Here is a 12,196-nt window from a genome sequence, read left to right on the forward strand (position 1 = left end):
CTTCACCGAATGGGCCGAGCCAGCGACCCTAATTGCCAGAAATGTGGCTATGAACAGGGAGATTTCTATCATACCATCTGGGACTGCACCATAATACAGACCTACTGGGAGAAGGTGTTGAGGAACTGAGCAAGGTCCTAGAAATAACACTACCGCTGGACCCTAAATTCATATAGCTGGGCATACCCGGGGATGTAGATTTGGGCCGTCTGCAGCTCATTTTTGCCATGTTAGCCCTGGTGGTGGCAAAACAGGATGTAGCGTGCACTTGGGGGGGCTACAATAGCGCCCCAGCTCCGAGAGTGGAAGGCAGGAATGGATATTGTCATGGCGGCAGAAAGGGTCACCTATAAGGCAAGAGGGTGCCCAAGGAAATTCCGCAAGGTTTGGGGCAAATGGAGGGCATATTATGGTCTAGATGGGGGGCTGGGTGAAGGTTAGCGGACCGTTGAGAGGTCCCTCTTTTAATTATATACATAAGACCCGACTCTCTTGTTTTCAAGCATTTCAGAAGGGGACGGAAAATGGGACATTACAACGGAGAAATGTGATTGGCTGGGACTTGGGGGTTCAAGACGCCCTAAGGGGTTACGATGTGGGATTATATGATGCATGGTCTGTATATGTATGTCTCTGCTTCATTGTGACCGATTTTGTTATGGTTTCTTTTGGTTTTGGTTTTTCGCAAAATATAAAGAAAAATATATTTTTTTTAAAAGACTGACTGAGGAGGACGAATCCACCTCTTGTTTTTCTCTACCTCTTCACTCCCTCTTTTGTTTGTTTTTGTATATACTACATTCAGCTGTGAGAAATAAGGCACTGCTAGAACCTAGGCTATAGCCTCACCCCGACTTACCTGGAGCAGATGGCCCATCAAAAGAGGGTCTAAATATGTAACCGAAGATAGAATCCCTGAAAGGGATATATAAGAGTCTAGAGTATGAGGTTAACAATTATGAAAGCAAAAGTGAGAAGGTTCGGGATCAGAGATCATAGATAGCATTGGAGCTACACCCTCGACCTTACAGCCCTCGTTGGGATTGGAAATTTTGACCTCCACGTCAGCCTTCATTTTGGACGTGATGCTATTAATGCGGGATGTTTCAAAAGAGAGTCACTCAATGCTTGACCATTGTTTTAGCTTATAGGCTCTGGCAAGGAAGTCTATAGACCAAAGTGGGAAACTGATCTGCTGTTCTGTGCTGCATCCGATCTGGTGTGGGAAACCTTAATTAGCTTTGGAATCCCAGAAGACTTACTTTTAATACTCCAAGAGATACACATTCAGAACTGGGCGCGGGTGATTATGAATACCAAAGGTACACTTACTCTGAAAATAAAAATTGGGAATGGTATTCGCCAAGGGTATATTTCGGCCCGCTGTTATTTTCTATATTCTTAGCAATTTCACCAAATGCCTTAAAAAGTGCCACGGGCTTAAAACCCCAAAAATGAATGGCGCTCTTGTCCCATGCCTCTTATACGCTGATGACTTGGGTATAATGGACATGACTGGGGTAGACCTGCAAATGAAATTGTGGGTGTTCCATGAATACTGTACAGATAAGATGGACAAGATGAACATTCTGGTATTTGGTGAAGGTAATGCAAATTATATTTAGTCTCTTGGAAAATGTAAGTAGAAGTGACCAAAAATTTCAAATACTTAGGGATGTGGTTCAATGAGAACATGAATTGGAAGGACCATATTAAATCGCTTAAGGCAACTGCAATGCCTCCGTCTGTGGGGTAAAAAAGTTTAATAGAGAATATGGTGGCCCTTCCCTATGACCAATTCTATCAGCTTACCTCGCTATGTCCCGTCCACAATTTCAGTATAGAGTGGATTATTCAGCTTAGGTGGTAAATTAGACTAAACTATAAAGAAGGGAAATGTGTAAAGAGTTAGTTATTCATACACCCTCAACCATGTTACAGGCCATAAGAATGGAAACATCTCTTTGCTTGGAGCTATCTAACTTATGCTGAGGTCGGAAGATTCTGGTTTGGGCTGAGGAAGAAAGGATGTCATAAAATCACCTCCATCTGTAAAATGGAGATTGCACACAGTGAATTGTGATTGTCAAAAGAGGTCAGGAGGGAGCTGGGTAAAATTTGCAGAAGATTAATTATATGCTTAGATCTCCGTAACCTAGAAATCAATATCTCGCGGGCCGAGCTGCGAGCTAGGTCTACAAACTGTGGCAAGGAACAGGATATACTGTACCTAAGTGAGAAGACATCTATACAGTTTATGAGAAAATCATGGGAAAGGGATGATGTGTTCCCATATGTTGATACACTTTCTAAACCCCTCTCTAAGACATGCCTTACTGAAAGTCAGATCCGGACTAAATCCCAGCATCGAAAATAAGTAACTGTAAGACTAGTACCCATAGATGACAAGGGTAAATGTACATGTGGACTGAACATAAAGTGTGCTTGTTTACATATTTGTTAGATTGTCAGAGGTTTTAGCGGTCTGTAAAATGTTTTTAAAACCAATCTTTTTGTAACATGAAGTTTTCAAATGTAAGCAAGCAGCTGATTTCTTAATGGAAATTAAATTTCGGGACGTGATGTGTGCAATTGGAATGTTCTTGTTAGTGGTAAAGGAAACATTTTAAGAAGTTTTATCCAATTACAATTTTAAGGATTATGATTTTTGGTAGGGAGACTTTTTTTAGCATAAATATGCATGCATTTTTTTCCTCTTTCTATGTGTGCTGCATTCTGCATTCCTGTCCTTTTCCTGTGACGCAGGGCAGCTCAGCAAGGTAACTTGCTGCCCTGCCCTGAGCCACAAATCCCTTAAATATGCCCCTTGGTCCTTAGAAAATCCATTGGTGATGCAATGCATGGTCCTATGAAATGCAAAGGCAAGGTCTTGCCTTATCTTTTCACATTTTGTGCAGGAAAGGATTTTGGAGCATGAGGATGCATCTTCTTGGATCTGGCAGTATTTTCCGTAAAAAAGTATGTGTTTGCATCTGCTGTACTGCACATCTACTTCACTATGGGCTCAGCCATCCCATGTTAAGAAAACTTAATTGCAGCTCAGTTTCAAGTCATATCAGGAGTAACAAAACAATAGATGTTGGAGCATGAGATACGACTTGCTCCCTCCAAATCATACAATAAAAGACTGCTTCCGAAGGAGACACAAAAAAGAGACATAGGCTAAACAAGTATATTTCCACATTCCAGGTCCTGAATTCAAGACCAGTTCGCCTAAAACAGGCCATTTTCTTTTTTCCTTAATACTCAAGAGTCATCACTAGTTGTCTGAGCATGCCATGAGGGTCCTGCCAAATTATTTCTGGTAACCAAAAATGTGTGCAATGGAATATTTCCAATCACAAGTCACAACTGTGGACATCAATTGAGTTAAACCAGTTGAGGTTTACCGAGGTGAATGAGTGACTTTCTTGAACTGTTCTGGCCCCTTAAGCAGGACTCAGTCTTCTTCACTCTGCGCTGTCCATGACCCTATTTTTTCCTTCACCATGGTAAGTCATGCAGAAAATGTAATAACATTTCACATCTGACCAAAAATAATCAGAACATCATGCACTGTTCTGTCAGCCAGGAGCTTACTCTTGTTTCAGTCAACAGCCACCAGCAGACCGGCTGAAGAACTAAAAAGCCGGAAGCCTGGCTGGAGAGCGATTACTCACCAGGGTTCCACTTTATCAAAGTGATTAAAGTCCCCAGCAAGCAGGCCCAAGCTGTTTCGGTAGAAATTAATTTTACATTCAATTCAGCAGTCTAAACGGAAGTCACTCCCTGCCTGCATGCTTTGTCAGCACCTGTGATGGAAATCGAATGTTGAATGGTAAGGAGCTACAGTCAAGCACATCACACTAGAAAACACTTAGATCATCTCAATGTAAATGGGCAACAGGGCCATTCTTAACACTGCGTTTTGAGGGACACCAAAGGCACATTGGAACCAGGGTCGGACTGGCCGTAGCAGGCATTGGGCGTTTCCTTGGTGGGCCCGCAGGGTGGGGCCATTTTTGGACCGATGGGGTCTGCAGCAAAATCGTCCCCTTGTAACAAAAGCGCAGCAGCAGTGTTCCCGCCAGACAGCAACCCCCCTTCCCCAGCCGCAATTGCCTGGGCTGGTTTGCGATCCCAGTCTGGCCCTGATTGGAGCTATGCTTAAACAACCCTCATTTTGGAGCGTTGCTGGCTTTGGGATGCTACCCTGAGTGGCTGCCATTGGTTAGACAAACTGTGAGAATTTCTCCCATGCCCTTTTGTGTGTTTGATATCATTATAAGTGGAGCGCTTGCATTTTTGTTAATTTACCATCACTTAAGAAACATGTCATCAAAACTGATGGTAACTTAAGTTCTTATGTATATCATTGTGTATTTCCCTAACGAAACAAGACTTGGCTGCTTTTTGTTGCCCTCAGGGCACTCCCTTGACTTATTCCGTATTGCAAAAAATCAGATTGTGACAACTCACTGACCTGGATTTATCATATCAGCAAAACATTGAACATATCACCACCGCTTTTTGGTGTATCATTCCATCTCCACTGCAGTGCTTTAATTCTTTCTTCTCTTCTTCAGAGTAAAAGATCGTGGCTTGTCAAATCAGTAAAAAAATATCTGGGGGTCTATCTCAAGAGACACTTTAACGTGAACAGCCAAATCTACATTGTCACAAAAAGTCCTTCTTCTCTACTGCAACTTCAGCAAATAACTGACAGGACTTTCTAGGCACTGCAGTGGGCCCCTTTCTCAAAACCAGGTTGGACTTTGAGGTTCCTTTTATGTGTGGGCATGCCCAGGGCCAACCAGGAATGGTGCAAGAAAGCACTCGCCATACACCCTAAAACTACAGTATCGGGCTTTATTTAGTGTTTTACCTCTACCACTAGGCGGTGCTACAATGTTGCTGTGTTAGCTTGCCCATTGAAATCACCGAAGCTGCTCAAACAAGACTGTCTCCTAGAGGACTGTCCTAGATGCCACTATCCCGTAACACCTCACCAACCATAAACAAAACCTGCACAGGCTCCCATTAAGAGACAGGGGGCCTGATTCACAAAGGTAAATTTACACTTTTGTGTGAGTTTACGATGGCTTGCCATTCGTCGCCGACACGAGGGTTAATAAGAGGGTAGCCAACTCGCCCTTGGAGTCCTCTCACTGGTCCTTGGCACAAGCGGGAGCAGGTCCACGACACGAGTCGGCGAGAAACACGGAGTCGACAGGACGCAGATAGGCATTCTTAGAGAGTCTTTACGCTTGGGCCGTACACAGTGCCCTTTCTTAGTTGCATGATGATGAGATGTGGATTGGCATCCGTTTCAAATGGTTTTTTGACAACAGATGCAAGAATTGGCTGTTAGTGGACTAGATTATTTTTAGACAACGAACACAAGATTGGGTGTTAGCGGACCAACTAATATACTCAGTGCAGTTTACAGATTAGATTTGAGTTCCACCACCTACCGGCCAGGATTGAAATACAACCGGTTTAGAGATTCAAAGTGGTCTGTAATACTTAGACAGCCCTGAGGAAGTTGTGGGTTATTGCCCTGGATGATGAAACACGTGTTGGCTGGACATCCAACAGAAGACAATAAAAGATCAAGATCTACTATTCTGAAATTGTGTTTTGATATAATTCGTAATGAATGTTCAAGCTCACTAGTGTGTGCTCAGGCAGCAAGTAGTTACAGTGTAGTACACATTTGCCCATCAGACGCTATAGCTCTTTTGAAGCTGGGCCATCTGTGGTCACTGCCCTGGGGCCATCCTGGAAGGAGGAAGTCAAACCACCTCCCCCCAGCAGACATTTGTTCCCCTTTCTCCGTCCTGTGAGTGCTTCACGCTTCTTAGCAGGAGGGCAGCAGGCTGTCCCAGGTGACAACTTCTGTAGTCAACCAAAACGGCTACTAAAACTATGGGGCAAGAAATTGTTTTCTCACTAAAGTCATCTTTGCATTAAAAGTTACTTTAATTCTGACTTCTGCAATAAACCAGGCTCAATGTAACAATTAGTTTGATACCTTGAAGTACCATATTCTGTGGTCCCAAATAGGAGCTGGCACTTAGTGTGTGGGTTAGTAAACTCAATCTTAGCCAATGGGACTTCCGGTCTTACTACAGTGAGAACAACAATTTTGAGTTTTCAATATCAGGACATGTAGAGTTTAAATTTAACATGTGCTTCTTTTTAATATCTGGAGCCCTGCCTTATGGGCTACAAAGGCCTGACTTAGGGTTGACTTATAAATATTAGAAAGTAAGGTTTGGAATTGAAAAAATGATTATTTTACCATGTCGAGTTGGCACAGCAAATGGCAGATGGTCTGTTACGAAACCTGAAAGCGAACCTCGAGAGTGTCAGCAGCACTTAGGGAGCGGTTGCTGTGGCTGCAGGAACAAAGTGGTGGTGTGGCACAGCATGGTGCGCAGTACAGCAGGATAGCCGCGGTAGTGGCAGCGGCTTTAGCACTGGGTGAGTCTTGATCCTGGGTCCACCAGCCCTGTACAGAGCCCCCAACATAGGCCCTTTCACTGAGGCGGCACTCACCACACTCGCCAAACCTGATCCTGTCCTGATACGACACGCACAACACCCCGTACTCTGCACACCGCACGCCTCAGAACAGTACCGCTTCTTTCTGTTTCTGTCCCTGCCTTGGTCTTTGCTCTTCCACCCGCCTCCTGCCACATCGCTCACGATGACCGCTTTTGCCTGGCTCCCCCCTTGCACCTCGCGTCTTGTACCTACTTCTCTGTTCCTTGTACCTCCTACCTGGTTCCTTCCCAGACTCTTGGCAGAGGCAGGCAGAGCAGGTAGGGTGTGTAGGGCCTTGTTACAAGGCGGCAAAGCAATTCAGGCAATAGCTAATAGGCAAGGAGAAGAATAGTAGGGGTGGTGGGGTGCCCAAGCCACAGCAGTAGTAGCTACCGGCTGCTGAGCGTGAACTCAGGTCCCGGCAGAAGCGGCCAGCTAGGTCTGGGTGCGGCTTGCGGGAGGCCTGGTGTGTCCTCGCTTGGGTCTTGCCTTCCCCCGTCAGAAAAAGACAACTCCGGAAATTGCACGGAGACTCGACGTGTTGAGATGTGCCCCAATTTATAGCGAGGGCAGGGCAAAGGCACCAGCATCACCTCCCGTGAGGACCTAGCAGATGCCGAGTCCGCAAGCCGGAGGCGAGAGACTGGAGAGCTGTGGGGGGGGGGGGACCTACCCACTTTGAAAACTCTCTCACCTTTTTATCTTCATCTGATCATCCGATCCCCTACTCCAGTAAACATACCGTCGGGTAGAGAACCGCTAAAGGGCAAGCCTCTCTAAAAAATGAAAAACACAACAAAAGGTAACAAAGACAATACACAAAATTAAACAGGATCAGAATCAGAACGGAACAGATCAAAATAAAATAAAATAAAAAAACAGCAATGAACAACAAGTGGGAGCATCAGAACACTGCCAATGCCCATACAGCTAACAATGTCAGGGGAACCATCACAGAGAGCCTCACAATTACTGCACACCAAGGAGCGAAGAGTTCATTTTAAACCACAGACCCTGAAGATACTGAAGCCACTTCTGGAAGCTGCCACCTTCTGCACTAGCTGGAAACTGTCACACTGACTGCTTAAGAGCTGCAAGTGCAAGTGCCCACTTAAATCAAGGAAAGCACAGAAACTGCCAAGGAGAGGAGCACCGAGGAAAACAACAAAAAGGCAAACATTAAACTCAGCCAAAAACACGCAAACAGCTATGAGAAGTAAGACAAAGGAAGCAAGTGGGGACTGCATAATGTCCGGCCATCATAAGAAACTCACAGGAGGGGAAGGTAAAGGCAATGTTGGAAAAAACCGAGACAACTGACCAGAGCCTGGGACCAGTGACACCTAAAAATCTAACACACAGGTACTTTACTAGGGAAAGGGTCGGCGCGGATGAAGCCACAGGCCCTCAACTTCCGCAGGTAGATGGGTCAAATGCAACGTCCTGGAATCCTCTAGCCTTGAACAATTTAAAGTGTTAAGCCGGCAAAGGCAGCCTTAACCTAAAGACGCAAACCACAGTGGAAATGGCAGAGTTGGCTGAGATGTTGGAGATGGCTGAGAAGGCTGAATTAGCAGACGATGAAGCAGGAAAAATCAGCACCCGTAAAAATCACTATGGACTAAGTAAAGTCCCACAACACCACATAGAGAATGGGAAGCACCCCAACAATAACAGGGGAGATGACAGGAGAGGAACCAGAAAGAAGGAAAAATTGCCATCTATATTAAGCTCCGTCACATGTCAAGCATAGAGGCGGAAGTAGTGACAGAGGCCATCGAAATCTCTTCCACTATGAACAATGAGGAAGACAACACAAAGGAAGTCATGGAGGACACAGAGGTAAAAGGCCCAAACATACCAGTGAGCACATGCAAATGGAGGAGCAGAATTCGGCAAGTACGCAAAACAGGCATCTACTTAAAGTGGAAGCAATAATCTCCCACCCAGAGAACTATCAGCCTGACATGCAACAGAACATGGCAGGGAGAAGGCCAAAACAGACCTGCTTTTACTCCAGTAAGCAACAACTGGCCGGAGCCTTGGCACCAATCATCAGATTCAAGCCCAGCTGACATGGCTAGCAAACACAAACAAAGAAACACAGAAGTGAAGCCTGGTCAAACACACTCAAATCACTATCTGCCCAACCGGAACTTGATAAGCGAGGAAGCCCTGGAACAGATTATAAATACCATAAACACCTCTCTACTAGCCGCTATCAAGGCACTCACCGTGCAATCTTACAAACTAGAAATACAAGTAGATTTTACACACATGCTTGCTCAGAGCGTGCTCTCAATTGATAAGAAGATTGAAGTACTAAACACAAAAATGGACTGCCTGCTAAACAAGAGCAAGAGCACCGCAGGATCCATAGACAACACAAATGATGCCATAATTGAGAAATTAACCTCACTTCCTGACCTACTAACAACACTGATAAATCAATGTAAACTTCTCCATGAAAGCAAACCGCAGACCGAGAGGATTACCACACAACCAGCATTAGAAAGCAAGAAGGAGAAAAAATCACTAGACAATGGGTGCGCACAATAGACCAAAAAACACAAGAATCAAGCGGTGAAAAGGTCTGCCATGCAAGCAAGGGGCTCCTACACTCTATGCATGCAATGCCTTTGCAAGCAACCAATAAAGATCTTGAGTGCAATCAGACCCCAGCTCAGGCCAGAGGCACTCAAATTAATAAGGCAGAACCAAAGGAGAAGACAACACAACTGTCACGGAGACAAAAACAAGAAGTTGGGCAAAGCACATAAGGTCAACAAAAGAACAATCAAAGTCCATAGAATTGCTCAAAAATAACCACAAAGCAAGATGACCCCATAGAAGCAACCAACTCAGAAACTCAGAAGACTTACTCTATTTTCCTCCCAGGGTCACAGACCATACAAGCATTTGAAGACTTTGCACGATACGGACACGCTGGTGCAAGAACAGAAACATCCAAATCACCAACAATCACTGGATCACAAATGCAGACAGGACCATCGGAAAAAAGGGAGAGCTATACCCAGACAGCCCCTCAAAGTTTTCAGCAGACCATCCCACCTCCACAAATAGACATAGATAGGCTTAACAGTGAGGCCACTATACAAACAAGCTCTTGCACACAGAAACATTCAAACGCAACAAGAACCAGAGCACGAGAGAGGAATGCATACAAGAAGGAAAATAAAAGAAATAGATCACCAGAACATCTTGGATTGGCCAGACGTGCAAACTAAGGGATGGCAAAAACCATCAACCGGGCAATTACTGGAAACAGGGCAACTCCAAATACTTACACAATTCACGAATGAAGAGAACAAGCAAGTTCTGGCCAACAAAACCAGCACATAAAGGAACAGGGCATATCAATCCACATCAAAAGCCAATTGCCCTGACTCTCTACAAAAAATGAAAGGCCCATCACTCAGTTAGACACTCCATCAGGGAAGGGCGCAAACGCGGAACATCGTATGAATTCGGCACTCTCAACCCTAATATTCACTCCTGAATTCAACATGGAAGAGGCATGGGATATATTAAAAAGTTCTAACATTTTACATGTAACACACAACATACCTTCTCTATTCTACCTCACTATGGCACACCTAACATCAGTCAAATTTCAATGCAATCTTAACAACAGCCGAAAAGAATCTACACTAACCGAATGGCAAAGTGATTCCAATGTCCAGAACATTCTAGGTGAGAGCAAACAATTCAAGGATTTGGGCATATTAATCAATAAACCAGTTATAGAAAAAAACCACACATACTGTCTTGGGAGGCAGCACACAACAATACCCCGAAAGACCAAATACAATCTTAAGGAGAACCCAAAAAATCACCTGTTCATCTCTTGGGGTGGGGGGGCACAATTAAAATCCAACTGTGCAATAGCAGGAGTGGAAACTTTAAGACAGAGGAGCAACTAATACACACACACTTGAAGAAGCTTGACTGGGCCTGGCTCCCCACAGCCCTTACGACTAGAGGGCGGTCAAATTCCTAGAGAAGAAAATGGAAATCAACTAAAAACAATAAACCCCAAAAGAAGTGCACTATGGATAATTAACTGGAATGTGGCAGGCAGCAGAGGTCCATACAGGTAAGAGCGGTGGGGCCCGGGGTGGCGGGGGGGGGGGGGGGGGGTGGGGGGATTTCGACATATGACCACAAGGGGAAATTAATTATATATTCAATTTTCTTTCACGGTCATCTGTTGAAATCCCACCACCCCACCCGGCCCTACTGCTTCACCGCTCTTACCTGCATGGGCCGCGGCTGGTGGCAGGCCTATACACCCTTATGACAGACGAAAAAACACTGGATTTTCTAAACACTGGCGATATCATATGCATGCAAGAAACGTGGTCGATCGTCCCTATTCCTAATCCAGGGTTTCAAATCAGCTATATACCAGCACCCAAAAAAAACTTGTTCATAAGATCAATGGGTGGCCTCGCAATCTATGTGAAATTAGATCTACAAGTGAAAATCAGAGAATGGTCGAATAACATCTGGAATCTACAGGCAATCAACATAAATGGCCTAGCAGTAGACAAAATGCCCAAGTCAATATCTTAAATAAACTTGTACATGAATCCACATAGAGACACAACATTTTCCATAGTGAAGAACGTAACCAAACATGTAAAGGCATTTATATACAAACATCCAGGAGATCAGTATATAATGGCTGGCAACTTCAATACCAGCAATCTAGACCAATATGAAACATCTGAAGGAGGCCAAAAAAGAACGGTCCTTCAAGCATGCAACTGTGAATTTGTTCTCGGGTCGGCGAGCTAGTGGAGTCCACAAGGGTCACTACGACCTACACTTACAGAGACATATCGACTTTGAATTACATCTTCCTAAGCAGGGAGCTACTAAAAAGGTGCACAGCTTACCAAGTACACCGGAGGACCAAAAGTGACCACATTCCGATTACCATAGATCTCAATATAAGTGTAAAGGACCACAAAAATATGAATCCAGCCGGCTATAAGTCCGAAACAAACGCAGGCCCACTTACAAAAAGAATTAAATGGGGCTAGTTACAATTACCAACTATGAAGGCTGGAAACACACTATTATAACTGGCCAATGGACTCATGAAGCAACAATGACAGGGCAGTGGTCCTCACTGTTAGATAAGCTCCATTCGTCACTAACTCTACAAAATCAAAAAGAATGTCAAACTGTGCCAAAAGAAGGTCAGTGGCCCTGAATTCCTAATACACAAACGTTTCTAGAGAGCAAAGAAAGTACTGACGCGTTGCTCAACAATATAGAAAGGAAAGAACCATAGCCACAGAAAGCAAGCTGAAAGAGGCCAGAAGTCAATACAAAAAAATTGCATGGAACCAAATACATCAAGAAACTCAGGAACAGTGGAAACATATATACTCCTTGCTAACGCCCAGCAAATCCAAAGAATTCTGGAAATATGTAAACATCTTAGCAACCACGTCATATAGCAAGAACGTCGTGCTGGCAATCAAGTGGGAGCAGCATGTTGAGAACCTATATGTAGAATCAGACAAACCGAAGACCTTCCATAAAGACCAGCTGAAGAATTTCTTAGAAGACTTTGAGGATAGCACTATAACAGTAACTAGGGTAGAGGTACTAA

At 44.4% G+C, this 12,196-nt stretch overlaps 1 protein-coding gene across 1 annotated transcript in view; it reads right to left on the bottom strand.

Moving 5' to 3' along the window:
• Window positions 1-12,196, bottom strand: part of AIG1 (androgen induced 1) — a 1,670,352-nt gene that overhangs the window by 25,841 nt on the left and 1,632,315 nt on the right. The window lies entirely within an intron of this gene.

The sequence above is a fragment of the Triturus cristatus genome, chromosome 6 (genome assembly GCF_964204655.1).
Source record: "Triturus cristatus chromosome 6, aTriCri1.1, whole genome shotgun sequence".
Taxonomy (NCBI): Eukaryota; Metazoa; Chordata; class Amphibia; order Caudata; family Salamandridae; genus Triturus; species Triturus cristatus.